Genomic DNA, 19,177 nt, shown 5'->3' with positions numbered 1-19,177 from the left:
GCAAACGTGAGTTCGTGCCACCATCTTCCCAACGAACAAATGGCTTGGATGTGAGCAAAATTGTGCCCGTTGTAACCGATGGGGCTCCATCAATGATGTGACAGCACAAGGGCTTGGTAAGCAGGCTTGCCGCTGTTAACCCGGCGCTCTTAGCATTTCATTGCATTATTCACAAATCAGTGGTGTGCACTAAACTGTGTGGGGAAATTAAAGAGGCGATGGATACTGTGACGAGACTGGTAAATTTCATTCGCAAGAGTTGTAGTCTGCAACATCGCCTTTTCAGAGCATTGCTGGAGGAAATTACAGCAGAACACAAAGATCTTTTGCTGCATAATGATGTTCACTAGCTGAGCAAAGGCCGTGTGTTGGAGAGGGTTGCAACCTGCGTGAGGAGCTTGTGTCATTTTTATCCGGACTGCGGACCGAAAAAGCCCAAGATCATCAGAGGATTTTAAGTGACAATAAGGTGATGGCATATGTTATTTTTTTGTGTGACATCATGTCTCATCTAAATCACCTTAATCTGCAATTACAAAACAAGAACCAAAATGATGATGACATGTAGGTGCGAGGCAGCTGAAGCTTTCCGGCCAAGGCTGAACCTTTTGGAGAGAGACATTTCCAATTAGCAGCCCACAAGCACTAATTGGGGTTCAGGGCTTTAAACCAAACAGAGCGAACACCCCAGTGCACATTTGATTGATGACAGCCATAAAAGTGGAGCTAGCATAGATTTGTGCACTACAGGAGTAGTAGTATAATTGATCAGGAGTTCTGATAACAGTTGTTTGTCTGATTTCTGGAGCAGACCAAGCATGTCAATGAGAGCATGCTGGGCTCTGGGTTAGCATTGCCTGGATTACAGCGGAGGCAATTGACCGTTAAAGCCTTGTAAATCTTTTAGCTACAGCACTGGGGAGCATTTGTGTATACTCCCCACCCAACAAACACACAGGTGTAAAGCTGCAACATGGGTGATTTGGGAGTAGACCTTGGCAAGGCAGAAAACACAACTAACTCCTGTGACATATATCACATACCCTTTTTGCCACATGTTCAAATCTCTCTCTCCCTTTCCCTCTAATACAGTGGAAACACCGCTGACTAATGTTCCTCATACGGTATTAACCTTATAGCTGCAAGTATACAGTTACAGGGCGTAGCTTTGGCATATAATATAAGCAGCCTTTACTCTCGTCACTGGCTGATACCTGCATGTAATTCATATTTCTAAATACACAAAGCACAGTCAGACCAGTTGAAAAATACGTAACACACAACTGGATCATAAGGCAAGGCTCCCCAACACCAGTACTTAACTTCTCATCATGTGCATGCAATGTGGCTGTACATAAACATATATGAGAACACACATCAATGAAGTACGGAGATTGTAAAAGGAGGTCTACCCATTTCCGGGGCTCGTATTCAATCAGCAGAACTTGGTCTGTTGGCGCCAGATATTATCAAGTCAAGGCCAGTGACAACTCTGGCAACTGGGACAAAATGGATTTCAAGAACCAGAAATGTTTCCATTCATGAATTCTGACTAGAGTTGATTTAAACCTTTAAGACTATTGCTATTGCTTCACAAAGCTTGTACCTCAATTTAGCTTTCTTCATCAATGTGCGTTCATTCAGCCACAGTGAACAACCACAGTACCCATAGATCACATGAAAAGCAATTAATATTGTTATTTAGCCTTAATTTCTACTACAAACTCACAAATATTAGGGGTTAGGGATTAGATTTAGGGTAGCCTAGTTTACAACACTAATGATTCTCAAAAAGGAACTGTTTGGCATTATCTGCTCAAAAGGTAACTCTATGACCATTTAAATGTATGAATGTGAAGAGAAGCCTGATATTCAACCACTAGGTCCCCTGACCCCTCCCACTACAGGCTGCTGCTCTCACTGGCTACATCTGGAAGACAGCTCATAGTGAGGACATATGAATGAGGCAATGACGTCTTTCACTGGTTCCACTCGGACAGGAAGGTTGTGTATTTTGTGTGTGTGTGTTTTGTGTTGTTAAAGGGCAAGTTGTGGCAGCTTCCTGATGTGGACAGCCAAGATAAAAAGGATTTCCCAGTTTGGAAAGAGGAAATTGTACATATGGACACAAAATTCAATAGTCACTTAGGGTCATGTCAGCAAGTTGTGTGTGCACGCACACACACACACACACACACACACACACTCGTTTCACTATCCTAATGAGGACCCTCATTGACTATATTCATTTCCCAGCCCTTAACCCTAACCTTAACCATGCAAACTACATGCCTAACCCTAACCCTTACCCTAAAACCAAGTCCTAACCCTAAAAATAGACCCTTTTACTTGTGAGGACCCATAAAATGGCCACACAAGGTAGGTGGTTTCTGTTTTTTCTATCCTAATGGGAGTTAAACATGCGCGCACACACACACACACACTAGAAGCAACACATTGAGACACCCATTTGTATGGATAAATCCACACACACACACACACACACACACACACACAAGGGTTAAAGATTACAATTAATATTGGTGAGCGCTACAACCAGTGCGACAGTTCAGCTCCAATGACAGAGCATGGCCAAAACAGCATTTCTCTGTTGCCAGCTGTAATTACTAAGTCCTAAATAAACAGTTAAACACAGACTCTCACTCAGATGGAATCACATTCAGTCCAAGAATAGAACACAGTGGCCCATCTCTCTTTCCTGTTTAAATGCATTATAGTGACAAGGGCTTGGACTTCTTTTAACATAGGCCTTTTTCACGTTAAATACATTTCACACTTGACTCAAAACGTGGACATTTTGTGCTGAACAGTACTTGGCACACACTGCAAAATAAGTGGAATGGTGCCTTAATTTACCTGCTAGGGCTCAGTCAAACAGCTACATGATCCTCATGAGCGAGCAAGAGAGAGACCACTGTCACCAACAATCCAGTGTTGGCATGATTCTACTGCAGACAAGCCAAGCAAGTTGACAGACACAATATCTTTCTCGTCCATTTTTCCATCAGACAGCAGTGTTGTCAGTAGTTGCCATTAATGACACACCGCAGTGCTGAGACAGCCTGCAAAGTTCCCCTTCACTGCCTGTTTACCAAACAAATATATCACAATGTTTTGTTGTTTTTTTCCAATGAACAGATTCAGCAGTGTTGGGATATCAGTGAGAAAGCTGCAAAAACCAAAAGAGAAAATGTGGCATTAAAAAAGTAAACCGGTCCAAAGTGTATGATGCAACCTTTTGGAGTTGGTGTTTTTAGCCAAATGTGGACTGCTTTTTGTAGCACACCCCAGGATTATTCATCCTGCAGGGCAGACCAATATTGCAAGTGGATCACTTCAATTTTTCACATAGGGTCATGTAACTCAGAATAATGCGTCGTGTAACTGACTTCTATGATATGCCTTCCTCAACACTAACAGTTGCTCTATGCATTGCTGCTGCTATTGCTTTATAAAATTCTGCTGTATCATGTTTTCACTACATTACTATACATCAGTCTCCAAAGTTGTGACTGGACAGTTCACTTTTTGGATGGATCTGCCTTTTGGAACTGCTCTCAGTGAGAGGAAGAGCAAACCTGTTGCCCCAGAGAAAGATCAATGCGATCGACTCGCAGGGTAGCAGGACTGTAATCAAGAATAATATATGTCATAAAACAGACATCTACCACTGAAAATTATATATTTATTCAATAAAAAAAAGCCCTCAGCCAAAAACAAGAGTTGACATGGACCCCCGGGATAATAATTAATCACAATTGATAAGGAGAAATGATGGGGCTGCTGAATAACTACGTATCTTTTCCTGGATTCCCTCAGTCTCGCATCACAAAGTTAAGGGGGGGGGCACTCTTGTCAAGGTGAATAAGAACTGTGGATTGCAGGGAAAGAGGAGAGAAAGCACAGAGGTGAGATCATTGTTCACCCCATCTCCCCCCTTGGAGTCCGGATGGCTCACATCACCATGAGCAGGATGGAGTAAATCCTTTAGAGAGCAGCACTGACTGCAACTTGACTTCCAGGCCCTCAGAGAAGCCTGTCGGTCACTGAACTGCAGAAAAAGGAGAAAAGAGAGAGACAGAAAGAGAGAGAGGGCTGAGCTGAAACATAAGAATAAAGATCAAAAAAATAACAGACAAGAAGTATCAAGAGAAAGAGACAGGAAAAAGAGACAGAAACTGGAGCCTGAGAAAGAAATTGAGATGGGTGTTGAGAGGGAAGAGTTGAACTGGAATATTAAGAGAAAACAAGCAACAGACAGGGAGAAGATGGACAGAAAGAAAGCAGGAGATAAAGGTTAAGAAGACAAATAAACTGGACCATAGGGGGAAATTTCTTTTAAAAAAAAAAACAATAAAGAGAAAACGAGAGAAAGACAGATTTAGAGAGAAGAGCGAGTGGGGCAGAGATGCAAAGAAAGTAGGCGGAAATGTATAGGGCTGGGCAATACATCGATATTGTAATGTAAGACTGGATATCATCTAGGATTTTGGATATGGTATTACAGTAAAGAGATGCAATTTTCTGAACTTATTAGACTATTCTAGCCGTTATATTATTTGTCTGTACCTGTTTGGACATCATGTCCACATTACTGATGGGTGTTTATCAAAAACATCATTGTGTAAATATTTTGTGAGCGCACCAATAGTCTCATCTCTCATCATCAGCCGCTTCTCTGAGGTCAGGTCGCGTTGGCAGCAAGCTAAGTAGGGCACTCCAGATGTCCATTCCCCCAGAATGCCCTCCAGCTCCTCCTGGGGGATCCCAAGGTGTTCCCTGGCCACAATGGACATGTAGTCCCTCCAGCTAGTTCTGGATCTATCCCGGGGTCTCCTCCCACTTGGTCCTCCTGGACCAGTCTGCGATGCCGGAAGTTGGCACGCCCCGGTCCCCACCTTTGCCTGCTGCCTGGCCTGCATTGCACCCTACCCCAATGCTCATCCCCGCGGGTAGTGGGTCCATGGCACCAATAGTCATCTCTACAATACCGTCAAAATATGAATATCGAGGTATTCAGTCAAAAATATCGTGATATTTGATTTTGTCCAGCCCTACTGAAAAGAGAGCGAGAGAAAGAGTGAGAGTGAGAGAGAAAGAGAAAGAAATGTTGAAAGAAGAGTAAACAGTGAGTGAAGAGGGTGGTGAGGGGCTGAGGGCTGGGTGTGTGTGGGAGAATGGAATGTGTTTAAACAGCCAGAGTGACTGGAGGTACACTGTCAGTTTGGCATACAGGCTGGGGGCTACATACCAATTCCTCCCGATTGCACCAAAACAAATAAGCAGCATTTTTCTGTGGCAAACGTACTTCAAGACCCAAACCCATTCAGAGTGAAGAATAGCTCTGGATTCTGGAAAATTTACTGATTAAGCTGTGATGGCAAGATGTGTTTCAGTCTGGGTTTTTGCACGTGTGTGCAGGGCAATGATATCCAACCACATTGCATGTATGTTTGTGTGTGCGAGAGTGAGTGAGAGAAGAAAAGGAATGAGAAATAGACAGCAAATGACAGGTAATCAGACAGACAAAGAAACACACACATACAGAGAGAGAGCGAGAGAAAATAATGGAAGGACTTTGGCTTTCTGGCACAGCCTGACATTTGAAAGGTGGAGAAAGAAACAAAGGATGTTGACATTCTACACAGGAAGGCAGACAAAGGACTGCTGGTCGGAACGCTTCATACACAGAATCCACAACGATATTTGAATCAACAAGTTTGTTCTTGCATGGCAATTAGACACAGACAGTTGCGTGAACCTGAACCCCCCCCACACACACACACACACAAGTGACTGCCACACACAAAGACATCAGACATGGTGTCTGCACAAGCAGCAAATTGGCAGATGGTTCTCCTTCTACCTCTTTGCAAACTCTTTGTTTCCATGACAACCAAGCACGGAAGTCATCCCTCAGTTTGCAGTCAGAGTGTGAGCCAGGCACGTGTAAGCGTACGTGTGTTTGCATTTGAATTTGTGTGTGAGCATGCGTGTATGTTTATGAGAGATTGACGGATATTGTTTCCGATATTCAGGCCAATAAACCCCACTGAATTGAATTAAGAACAGATAGACAGAGGGAGGGAGAGAGAAAGAGCGAGAGAGGACGAGAAGATAGAGAGAGAGCTAGCAGCTTAAGAGTTAAACAGATTGTACTGTCTAGAGTGAACGACCTCAGGATTTTTTTTTTTTATCTCCACCACTGAACAAGTTGTTTTGGGAATCCAGCTATACAAGCAGGGAAACACAGGGATTCCCCCCTATGATTCCCAACTCAGCCTGTCCCTGCCCCCAAATAGGCAGTCGTGCATAGTGCTGGCAGCAGGGATATGTTTGTTAGATCACAGAGCCACTATTTGCATTTAGACCATTCATTCATCTTCAGCCACTTCTCCGGGATAGGGTCATGGTGGCAGCAAGCTAAGTAGGGCACTCCAGACGTCCTCTCCCCAGCAGCACCCTCCTGCTCCTCCTGGGGGATCCCCAGGTGTTCCCAGGCCAGATTGGACATGTAGTCCCTTCAGGGAGTTCTGGGTCTACCCCGGGGTCTCCTCCCAGTTGGCCCGGAAAAGCTCCAAAGGAAGGTGACCAGGAGGCCTCCTAATCAGATGCATTTAGACTAACAGAGGTTAAAGTATAAACTAGTAGCACAGCAAAATCAGTCACGTGACCATTATAAACCTCAAGAGACCACAGCTGATTTCCAAAGTTACAGACTAGGGTCACATTTGGGTTTCTGTGTATTATGCGTTTCGCCAGACAAAATGATCAAACGCTGTGGGCTGATTACTGCTACAGTTGAACTGTCGTCACGTATTGAGCTCCTTTAAACACAAGTGGTCCACCTAAGAAGTTCCCTGAACATCTGAAGTAAATACTGATTCCGTTTGAAAGCATATTTGAAGTTGGTAAATTCTTCGGATGACCTCTCCTCCTGTCCGTTATCGACTTCTCCGCAATGTGGCTACAGAGGCGGCTCCATGTACTCGTCATTTATTGACAATGAAAAATGATCGAGACTATCGTTTCAGTGGGCATGTGTGTCAGGAGTATGTGTGTCATAAGTTGGACTCGTTTATCTGTGAGTGGTTTATCACGAGTTGTACTTGTTGGTAAAAGCAAAACCAGCCCGTGTTAACTTCACATCAGCATACTACATAAAGCAAATGCCCAAATGCTAACATATCTAGTCCGCACACCGTTTTCTGATATTGCTGATGATCTTTTGCTCAAACAATCCCCAACTCTTGATACACCGAAGTGCTACAGAAAGGAATCCCATTGTGTCAACTTCATTGCAGGTTATGGCTGCAACAGCCAAAGTGCATTTCTTGCGAAAACGTACAACTGGCATCGTCGATAGGATAGGAAAACCAAGCAAGCAGGACAACATATTTGCACCGCACGGACATTTAAAACCTCTTCTACGCCTTAACCCAATGCCAACGTGCAAGGACAGAAAATAAAGGAAAGGACACGAATTTCTGCCGCGTCTGTCATTTGACACCGCTGCTTCCACGCAGGGTCTCTCCGGTGACCGTGCCTTCCGCTATTCAAAATAAAAATAAATAAATAAATAAAATAAAACGACAGAGCACATACCTTGTGAGAACTGGGTTATTGTTTTCCTCCCGGTCTGTATTTGTGTATCTTTTATCCAGTTAAAGTGGGTGACGCGCCGTTTTTCCAACCCTCGATGTCTTCGCTGCTGGAATTTCTTCCACTGGCTGGAATTGGAGGCATCGCTCGAAGACAGGGGAGTGAAAGGAGTTGGCATTATCACACATCTCGTCCAATCAGCTGTCCGAATGAGAACAAGCTGTTGGTAAAGGCCAATCAGGTTATGCCCCCAACACAATGCTGTGCGCTCATTTGTCGAGCAACGGAAGACCTCCCCCCTCCCGCCCCAGTTGAAGTTACTATTGAAAAAGTGGAACTAGGTTGGTCTCACCAAGTGACACTCTGTCGCTCTCTCCCTCGCTCTTTCTCTTTTTAGACGAAGGCTCCCTAATAAATTACGGCGCAATTTCCGAGCACAAATCAATTATCAGCTGAGCTCAAGTACCTAACATAAGTGTACATCTTCATTGTCCCAAATCTCCTTGACTGGTTGGCTTGGTAAGAGTCAAAGATATGAATCCTATTTAGATTTGTTTTAATTACATACATTTGACAATTTATAAAATTGTATGTTATTGGCTAATAGTTATGTATCTAACAGAGCTCCGCCTCCCCCCTTACTGCAACCCTGCAGGGCCCAAACAGCACAGGGCCCTTATGGAATCCTCAATAGTAAAACATGTCCTTTGGGCCACAAAGCCATTTCCCATAGGAAATTCAGGGCACAATTAGCTCCCTGTACGCTTGTTGGGAATCATCTGGGGTAAATGGAGCACTTTTCATTAAAAAAAAACTGCAACGATCAGAACAGAATGGGGGTGACCATTTAAATTTTGATATAGTTTAACAATCAACAATATTAAGTTCACAATGTAGTAGACTATAGATACTGATGCAGTACAAGCAAACAAAAGAGGAATAATCATTTTGTTTGATAATTTATAGCCCAATGTTACTTTAATACCAGTTAAAGAGAGGATACACAAAATGTTTATCAACATGCATTTCTTAAATACCTTTGGATTTCAGTGTAATTGCCAGTGATACCTTTATTCGCTGTTAAATCTATAAGATTTGTATTCAGTGATCACTTGTTTGCTTTTTCCTCGACCAAAATATTCAATGTGTAAACCTCTGAGCGATAACACTCTGTAGGTAATTCAAATCATTCTGTTAAAACGCTATAACCTGAGATGATAACCATAAGGAAAAAAACCAATTGAAAAGTTTCAGAAGAAAATTCAACCTCACAATAACCATGTATGTGGCAAAGTACTCAACCATATAAATAACCAAATGAATAACATGGTAGAAAATTGGTGACGTCTAATTCAAGCTGAAACACAAATGTCAAAGACTGAACCACACTCAAACATTTGCGGTCTTGGAACATGTTACGTCGTACACCACATTTTGCAGAAGTGAATATCCAACTATCTTTTGATCTGATTACTGATAATTTACACACACACACCAGTTCATTACAAACCGCTGAGTCAAGCGCCCACTGACCTCTCCTGCCTGAATACGAATGAGTGCTTGGATGGTTGCTAGTTCCATCCTTATTCAAAAGTTAATTCAAAAACTTGCTGTCAGTTTCTACAGTGTCACACTTTTCATTATCTTCAAACAATCTGCAATGTTCACCACAACTAGCTGCACCACATGGGACAAGGAACTTGTATTTGGTACTACATCCTGAGGTGGCATTAAATTAGGCTAGATTGTCCCAATAAAGAAGTGCCTTGCTAATAATGGAAATGCTTTCTGAACCTGGATGCAGTAAATCACCGCAGTACACCCTGGCAGTGGAAAAATGCCAACAAAGACCAGGGTTAAAGATGAATATTCGTAAATTGTTTAAGTATTCGTTGATATAGCCCTAGTTGATCATACCTATGACTTTATTTAGCTTTAATTGGGCAATAGGAAAAATAACTGGCGTTGATCCCCGGGCGCTGCAGTTGCCCACTGCACCTATACAATAGGATGGGTTAAATGCAGAAGACAAATTTAATTGTAACCAACAACAACTGTCTACTACTACTTTCGACTACTCCCGTAATCGTTGCCATTTCTTCCTGTTCTCTGCATCTTCTTCTGTCACACCAGCCACCTGCATGTCCTCTCTCACCACATCGGTAAACCTCCTCTTTGGCCTTCCTCTTTTCCTCTTCCCTGGCAGCTCCATATTCAGCATCCTTCTCCCAATATACCCAGCATCTCTCCTCCACACATGTCCAAGCCATCTCAATCTTGCCTCTCTTGCTTTGTCTCCAAACCATCCAACCTGAGCTGTCCTTCTAATATACTCATTCCTAATCCTGTCCTTCTTCGTCACTCCCAATGAAAATCTTAGCATCTTCAACTCTGCCACCTCCAGCTCCACCTCCTGTCTTTTTGTCAATGCCACTGTCTCCAAACCATACAACATAGCTGGTCTCACTTAACTCTTGCTGGTACCCTTCTGTCGCGAATCACTCCTGACATTCTTCTTCACTCACTCCACCCTGCCTGCACTCTCTTCTTCACCTCTCTCTTCTGCACTCCCCGTTACTTTGGACAGTTGACCCCAAGTATTTAAACTCCTACGCCTTCGTCACCTCTACTCCTTGCATCCTCACCATTCCATTGTCCTCCCTCTCATTCATGCATATGTATCCCGTCTTGCTCCTTCTGACTTTCATTCATCTTCTCTCCAGTGCATACCACCACCTCACCAGGCTCTCCTCAACCTGCACCCAACTCTCGCTACAGATCACAATGTCATCCGCAAACATCATAGTCCACGGAGACTCCTGCCTGATCTCGTCCGCCAACCTGTCCATCATCATTACAAACAAGAAAGGGCTCAGAGCTGATCCTTGATGTAATCCCACCTCCACCTTGAACCCATCTGTCATTCCAACCGCACACCTCACCACTGTCATACTTCCCTCATACATATCCTGCACCACTCCTATATAGTTCTCTGCAACTCTCGACTTCCTCATACAATACCACACCTTCTCTCTCGGCACCCTGTCATATGCTTTCTCCTTTCTCTAAACCCACAAAGACACAGCGTAACTCCTTCTGGCTTTCTCGATACTTCTTAAAGCAAACTTCGCAGCTCCTGCTGCTCGCTAATCGTCACCTCTCCTCGTAACCTAACTTCTATTACTCTTTCCCATATCTTCATGCTGTAACTGATCAACTTTTATACCTTTGTAGTTGCTACAGTTCTGCACATCGCCCTTATTTTTGAAAATCGTATGCTTCTTCCCCACTCCGCAGGCATCCTCTCACTTTCCAAGATTGTGTTAAACAATCTAGTCAAAAACTTCACTGCCGGGCGTCCGAGTAGCGTGGCGGTCTATTCCTTTGCCTGCCAACACAGGGATCTATCTGCTCACAATGACGAAGGACCCACAAAGCAGACTGACAGAGGCAGTAAAAGTTCCAAAAAGGTTTAATCATGGGGTCCGCGGTGGTGTAGCGGTCTAAGCATCGGCTTTGTGTCGATGCAATTGCCCACTGGGGACCGGGTCGTCAAATCCGACTATGACCGGACTCGAACGCTGTCTTCGGGAGGGGGGCGGAGTCGGCTTGTGGCCGTCACATGAATGCGTCTCTGGCTGTGTCGGTAAAAGCCGTGATTCGGCCTGGATTGGCCTTGTCACGAAAGTGACGCGGCGTCTCCTTTGAGTCTGCCGGCCGGATAGATGCAGTTGGCGATCGCATACGCTATGTGGGTGGGTGTTTGAATTAGAATCGTGAGCGATTGGCCACTAAATTGGGGGGGGGGGGATCTGAAATAAATTTAAACAAAAAGGTTTAATCAGGTAAAAAGGTCGGCACGGGAATCGATCAGATCATGCAGAGGTATCAAAAACAGCAGGCAAATGGCAGAGTCACAAAAAAACAGGCAATGGTCAAAACACTCACTGGGAAGACAAGAAAATAATGCTGGAACGCTCACACTGGGGCAAAGACGAACTGGCAACATGAGGAATACCCCTTTCCCACTGGCCAAAAAACCCGCTAACACCCGCTAACATCCGGCTTTTTTGGCCAGTGGGAAAGGTTACAATCGGCATTCAGTCCCGGGTCAAATGACTGCAATAGACACGGGGTTTTATCGGATCCGGCTCCGATCGGCATTGATGGGAACAGGACACCCGAGTAGACCCGCTAATTTTCGCTCCTTTTCTGGCGCGATGCAATGACGCGCGTTGGGCGCGTAAATATACAAGTAACATGCAACGGCGATTTTGTTCTTCATGTCGTGCAAGATGCAACACTGGCAAGACAGCGAGGTGAGAGAGCTTCTCCTGATTTGAGGGGAAGAGGAAATAAGGAGACAGGTTTCTGGCACCGTGAGAGACGCTGCGATATACAGTCTTCCCCCTCCCCCCCTTTTCTCCCCAATTGTATCCGGCCAATTACCCCAATCTTCCGAGCCGTCCCGGTCGCTGCTCCACCCCCTCTGCCGATCCGGGGAGGGCTGCAGACTACCACATGTCTCCTCCGATACATGTGGAAACGCCAGCAGCTTCTTTTCACCTGACAGTGAGGAGTTTCACCAGGGGGACGTAGCACGTGGGAGGATCACGCTATTTCCCCCAGTTCCCCCCCCCCCTGAACAGGTGCCCTGGCCGACCAGAGGAGGCGCTAGTGCAGAGACCAGGACACATACCCAAATCAGGCTTCCCTCCCGCAGACACGGCCAACTGTGTCTTTGGAGACACCCGACCAAGCCAGAGGTAACACGGGGATTGAACCAGGGATCCCTGTGTTGGTAGGCAACGGAATAGACCGCTACACTACCCAGACGCCCCACAGTGCAGTCTTTTAAGGCCTCTTTAACGCCGTTTTCTATCTCCCATGTGACTGCTACCAAGAAAAGGGTAGCAGGAAGGATGGTAGAATTGGCCTTGGGTTCAAACTCAGGGGGAAATAGTCTGGAAAGAGCATCTGGCTTAACATTTTTAGACCCAGGACGATATGACAGGGAGACATTAAACCTATTAAAGAATAGAGCCCACCTAGCTTGTCGGGTGTTGAGTCTCTTGGCAGACTTCAGGTACTCGAGGTTCTTGTGATCAGTCCAGAAAAGAAAAGGTTGCTCCGCCCCCTCTAGCCAGTGTCTCCACTCTTCCAAGGCCATTTCGATGGCTAGTAGCTCCTTGTCTCCCACATCATTTTTTTTCTGTTGGAAAAAGTTTTTTTAGACAGAAAGGCACAAGGGTGTAGTCTTTTGTCTTTAACAGACCTCAAAGAGCATGGCTCCGACTCCCAGATCTGAGGTGTCAACCTCCATCAACTGGAGACCCGAATCAGAAAAGGTAAGAACAGGGATTGTGGTGAACGCAGTCTAAAGTGTCTGAAAGGCAGTCTCAGCCTGTGGATTCGAGGGAAACTGAGACTTGGCAGAAGTTAGGGCAGGGGTGGGCAATCTTAAGGATGTGCAGCAAGTTAGTGTGATCAAGGATAGAGATGGAAATGTGCTGAAAAGTGAGGAGAGTGTGCTGAGAAGGTGGAAGGAGTACTTTGAGGGGCTGATGAATAAAGAAAATGAGAGACAGAGAAGGATGGATGATGTGGGGATAGTGAATCAGGAAGTGCAGTGGATTAGCAAGGAGGAAGTGAGGGAAGCTATGAAGAGGATGAAGAGTGGAAAGGCAGTTGGTCCTGAAGACATACCTGTGGAGGCATGGAGATGTTTAGGAGAGATGGCAGTGGGGTTTTTAACTAGATTGCTTAACACAATCTTGGAAAGTGAGAGGATACCTGAGGAGCGGAGAAGAAGCATACTGGTACCGATTTTCAAGAACAAGGGTGATGTGCAGAACTGTAGCAACTACAGAGGTATAAAGTTGATCAGCCACAGCATGAAATGTGGGAAAGAGTAATGGAAGCTAGGTTAAGAGGAGAGGTGATGATCAGCGAGAAGCAATATGGTTTCATGTCATGAAAGAGCACCACAGATGCGATGTTTGCCTTGGGAATGTTGATTGAGAAGTATAGAGAAGGCCAGAAGGAGTTACATTGTGACTTTGTAGATTTAGAGAAAGCATATGACAGGGTGCCAAGAGAGGAGGTGTGGTATTGTATGAGGAAGTCGGAAGTTGCAGAGAAGTATGTAGGAGGGGTGCAGGATATGTATAAGGGAAGTGTGACAATGGAGAGGTGTCCGGTTGGAATGACAGATGGGTTCAAGGTGGAGGTAGGATTACATCAAGGAGCGGCTCTGAGCCCTTTCTTGTTTGTAATGATGATGGACAGGTTGGCGGACAAGATCAGGCAAGAGTCTCTGTGGACGATGATGTTTGCAGTTGACATTGTGATCTGTAGTGAGAGTAGGGTGCAGGTTGAAGAGAGCCTGGAGAGGTGGAGGTATGCACTGGAGAGAAGAGGAATGAAAGTCAGTGGCAGCAAGACAGAATACCTATGCGTGAATGAAAGGGAGGACAGCAGAATGGTGAGGATGCAAGGAGTAGAGGTGATGAAGGTATATGAGTTTAAATACTTGGGGTCAACTGTCCAAAGTAACGGGGAGTGCAGAAGAGAGGTGAAGAAGAGAGTGGAGGCAGGGTGGAGTGGGTGGAGAAGAGTGTCAGAAGTGATTTGTGACAGAAGGGTACCAGCAAGAATTAAAGGGAAGGTTTACAAGATGGTTGTGAGACCAGCCATGTTATATGATTTGGTGACAGTGGCACTGACAAAAAGACAGGAGGCGGAGCTGGAGGTGGCAGAGTTGAAGATGCTAAGATTTTCATTGGGAGTGACAAAGAAGGACAGGATTAGGAATGATTATATTAAGAGTCCGCGGTGGTGTAGCGGTCTAAGCATCGGCTCTGTGTCGATGCAGTTGCCCACTGGGGACTGGGGTTCGCGCCCCGGTCTCGTCAGATCCGACTATGGCCGGACTCGACGAAGCAGCGATCATTGGCAACGCTGTCTTCGGGAGGGGGGCGGAGTCGGCTTGTGTTCGTCACGTGAATGCGTCTCTGTGTGTGTCGGAAAAACAGTGGTTCGGCTTGGAGTCGCCTTGTCACGAAAGTGGCGAGGCGGTCTCCTTCGAGACTGCCGGCCGGAGAGATGCAGTTGGCGAACGCATACAGTGCGAGGGTGGGTGTTTGAATTAAAATAGGGATCGATTGGCCACTAAATTGGGAGAAAAAGGGAAAAATCAGAAATAAATTTATAAAAAAAAAAAGGAATGATTATATTAGATGGACTACTAAAGTTGGACGGTTTGGAGACAAAGCAAGAGAGGCAAGATTGAGATGGCTTGGATATGTGTGGAGGAGACATGCTGGGTATATTGGGAGAAGGATGCTGAATATGGAGCTGCCAGGGAAGAGGAAAAGAGGAAGGCCAAAGAGGAGGTTTATGGATGTGGTGAGGGAAGACATGCAGATTGCTGGTTTGACAGAGGAAGATGCAGAAGACAGGAAGAAATGGAAACGGATGATCCGCTGTGGCAATCCCTAACGGGAGCAGCCGAAAGTAGTAGTAGTAGTAGGCAGTTACACACCTGATCCCACTAATTAACCAGTAGAGTATTTGCTGAGGAACTTGATTAGGAGACAGGTGTGTAATTGTTTGGTTGGAACAAGAACCTTCACCCAGACTGGCCCTTTCTGGATAAGATTGCTCACCCCCGTGTTAGGGCATGCAATGGAGCAGCAACAGTACTGAAGTTTCTGATGAACTTTCTGTAAAAGTTAGCAAAACCCCAAAACTCCTGTACCTCCTTTTTTGATCCAGGAGTGGGCCACTCTTGAACCGCACGAACCTTCTCAAGGTCCATTTTCACCTCCCCCTCAGACACAATGAATCCCAAAAATTACATAGTAGAAACATGAATTCACACTTCTCAGCTTTAACGTAAAGCTGATTGTCCAGCAGGCGCTGGAGCACCTGTCGGACATGTCTCTCATGGGTGACTTCATCAGGGGAGAATATGAGGATATCGTCCAGATACACAAACACAAAACAGTTTAACATGTCTGGGAGAACGTCATTAACAAGAGCCTGAAAAACAGCTGGAGCATTAGTCAAACCAAAAGGCATTAAGGGATACTCATAGAGACCACTAGGAGTGTTAAATGCAGTCAGTCTTCCATTCGTCCCCCTCACTGATTCTAACCTAGTGATAAGCATTACGTAAGTCTAGTTTTGTAAATACGTTAGCTCCTTTAAGGAGCTCAAAACCAGAGGAAATCAGAGGTACCTGTTCTTAATGGTGATGTCGTTGAAACCCCAGTAGTCAACGCAGGGTCGGAGGGCGTTGTCTTTCTTTCCCACGAAGAAGAAACCAGCCCCTGCTGGCGAGGAGGAGTGCCAGATAAACCTAGTTTCCAGCGCCGAACGAATATACTCTCCCATGGCCTGTGTCTCTGGACCAGAGAGAATACAGTCATCCCTTGGGAGGGGCGGTGCCAGGAAGAAGATCTATGGCGCAGTCATAAAGTCGATGTGGAGGTAGAGACTTGATCTTAGACTTGTTAAAGGCTTCCTTTAAATCCCAGTAACATGAGGGAGATCAGGGATATCAGTCTCTTGATCTTTACTCCCAACAGGAGGTGGAGAGAACAATAGCTGGAGAGAACAATGTCTCTCATGAATTTTCACAGGAGCCAGAGAAACAGCAACAGTTTCTCCTTCAGGGAGCAGCGATGAGAACAATCACCTCTCCATTCAATCATTTTACCAGTAGACCAATTAATGTGAGGGTTGTGAAAGACCAGCCAGGTGTGCCCCAAAATCAGGGGATGTTGGGGCGCTTGACAGAGGTGAAAACTAAGCAGTTGAGTGTGAGCATCATCAAAGGTGAGACGAATGGGAGGTGTTACATGGAAGATCCTGCACAATAATCTGCCGTCCAGGACACTGGCGTCAATAGGATCAGATAGAGGCTGAGGAGACAGATTCAATCTTTGGGCGAGTTCAGTGTCATAAAGTTGGTGTCAGCCCCGGAATCCACCAGGACTCGCTGACTAAGAGTGAGAGACATAAGAGACACTGACGGGAGCGAGCGAAAAAACTTGGAGGGTAGGGAAGTTCAACTCACCATCTTGTTCTGTCTCTCTTATGTAGGGGCGCAACGAGGGGGGGTGCAGAGGGTGCAATGCACACAGGCGCCGCATCAGCGGGGGCGCCAAAAGTACAATACCATTTATTCCTTCCACCATTACAACAACAAAAAACCCGCGCAGCGGAAGTGTGTCACTGTAAACCCGAACTGAGGAAACAGCAGCTGTAAACTAACGTTCCTACTAGCTCAATAAGGGGAATTATGTAGCCCCATAACCACTACAATGTAATAATTATACATATTATTACTGAGAATAATATTTTGTTTATTATTGACGTAGCCATTTTAGTTGGTGAAGGAGAATGGGCTTTGCAAATAGCAACATAGCTTTTGACCGAGCTTTATTACCGTGTTTTATTTGAACATTTCTTGTTTTTATTTCTTTATGATTATAGGTTACAGCAGTTCCATATTGATAGGAAGCTATGTTTACGATGTTTTAAGAAACTCGTAGAATCAATTAATTGGATAGCTTTAGTAGGCCTTTTGTTTTTATGTAATTAATGTAAGTTGATAGGTAAAACGTAGCCCATTATTCGCCTATAAAATGTTACAAGAGAGTGTTCAAGAGGATGCAATCAACTAACATTACAATGTTCTTTATTTAATGCAAACAGTAATATTGTAGCGTATCAGGATTTGGTAACCTAGCAACGAATGGAGGTGGGCTTTTTGGGGGTGGTCTTTGAGCGGGAGTCGAGAGGAAGTTGGCGCCTTCATGTTTTGGTCTGCGCAGCGAGCAGCTAGTGCGAGTGGGTGTAATAAAAAAGGGCAATAAAACTCACCGATTGACCTGACATCGTGTCTTCGGGCCTCATTATGGATCGAAACGCTTCAATATTGTAGCCTAATTGGGGTTGCAACGTCAAAAGGAAAATACTTCCATAATAATTGACATTAGCATGCCTAATGTAAACAAAGTATAGTTAAAATGTTAAAACATTTTGAAACATTGATAATCTTGGAAAAATAAACTGTTGACTGTGTGCTTTTCTCCAGTGGGGTTTTGTCCATTTACTAGTGACCATTTCTTATTTTTAGTAGCCATCTTTAATTTTGTGGAAAAAAGTTTCACTTTGAAAACATGAAAAACAATAATACATACGGGACATTTTCAGATCTATGCGAGATCTAGAGATTAAAATTGTGGAACTGCAGAATTTAGCAGAATCCACCAGAAATAGAGATCATGTTGAAGGTCTCAAGTCTAAAAGTTCTGCTCTTACAGACCTACTAGGCACTAAGGCTCAGGGGGCGCTGGTCCGGTCACGTTTTCAGAGTGCACCGCTGATGGATGCACCGTCCAAGTTTTTCTTTGGCTTGGAGAAGAAGAACGGGCAAAGCAAATGTATTCATGCTCTACGTTCTGCTACAGGAAATGGACTCAGAGACTCTAATGCAATTTGGAGGCGAGCAGTGTGTTTTTACTCTGAGCTTTACAGCAGTGAGTATGGAGAAGACAAAGAACTGTTTAGATACTTATGCGAAAATTTGCCCAAAGTCCCGGAAGAAATTAATGCTAGTTTTGGAGAACCACTGGTTCTGCAAGAACTTGTTACAGCCCTGCAGGGCATGGAAGGGGGAAAGGCCCCTGGCATTGATGGGATTCCAGTGGAATTTTATACAGAGTTCTGGAAGGAGATGGGTGAAGAGCTTTTAACAGTTTTTAATGAGAGTTTTAAAGACATGTCGCTACCGCTAAGCTGCAGGAGAGCGGTAATTACTCTCTTACCAAAGAAAGGAGATCTACAGGAGGTTAAAAGTCAAGTCAAGTCAAGTTTATTTATATAGCACATTTAAAACAACCACAGTTGAAATAAAACATTTTCACAAAAATAATAAATAAAATTCAATTTAATCATTCATCTATTCATTAAAATTCATTGGAAACATTAATGACTTGACAGTAAAAAGTAAGTGGCCTAAGCCACAATGACAACAAGCAACAATTGTCTCATGACGGCACCCGTCAGTAACTCAGTCAGGTCACATGTCTGAACACCAGTCCAAATGGCGCAAAAACGCATTTCTGAGTTTTTTGGGAAGCCCAAAAAAGAGACTGAGCCTCAAGTTGGCGGATCAAGCAAAGGAGGAGGAAGCAGACTTGGAGCCTAAGCCGAGTAGGCCTACCAGCAGCAGCTGCAGCACCTCCGAAGCGACCGCCACACCCGCCCCGGGCCCAGGAGGCGTGCTAATTCAAGCTAACGTCGTGGCAGTACATGGTTTCAGTCGAGGCAATCACTCCACACCAACCAACCAACTTCAGTTTTCCTGGAAGGCAGTTTGGAAAAGAGACATTTTCTCGTTCATTCAATGCACACTGGTTCAACAAATGGAGGTGGCTGGATTATATTGAGGAAGGTGATGGTGTTGACTGTTCTAGCTGTGTGAAAGCAGTGGAGAAACGTTTCATCAATGAAGATAGTGTAAGGTTTGACAGCAGTTTTG

General features: G+C 44.8%; 1 protein-coding gene across 2 annotated transcripts in view; it reads right to left on the bottom strand.

The window, feature by feature from the left end:
• ccdc102a (coiled-coil domain containing 102A) overlaps positions 1–7,761 on the bottom strand; it is a 115,205-nt gene extending 107,444 nt beyond the window's left edge. For both annotated transcript variants that reach the window (XM_056278482.1, XM_056278483.1), the window contains exon 1: positions 7,627–7,761. The gene's annotated coding sequence lies outside the window, so the exon portion shown is untranslated. The remainder of the gene's footprint in view (positions 1–7,626) is intronic.
• Between the last annotated feature and the right edge of the window lie 11,416 nt (positions 7,762–19,177).

Source organism: Lampris incognitus, chromosome 4, assembly GCF_029633865.1.
Source record: "Lampris incognitus isolate fLamInc1 chromosome 4, fLamInc1.hap2, whole genome shotgun sequence".
In the NCBI taxonomy this organism is placed as follows: domain Eukaryota; kingdom Metazoa; phylum Chordata; class Actinopteri; order Lampriformes; family Lampridae; genus Lampris; species Lampris incognitus.
Note: the sequence above shows the minus strand (reverse complement) of the source record. Positions and strands in the feature narration are given on the sequence as shown.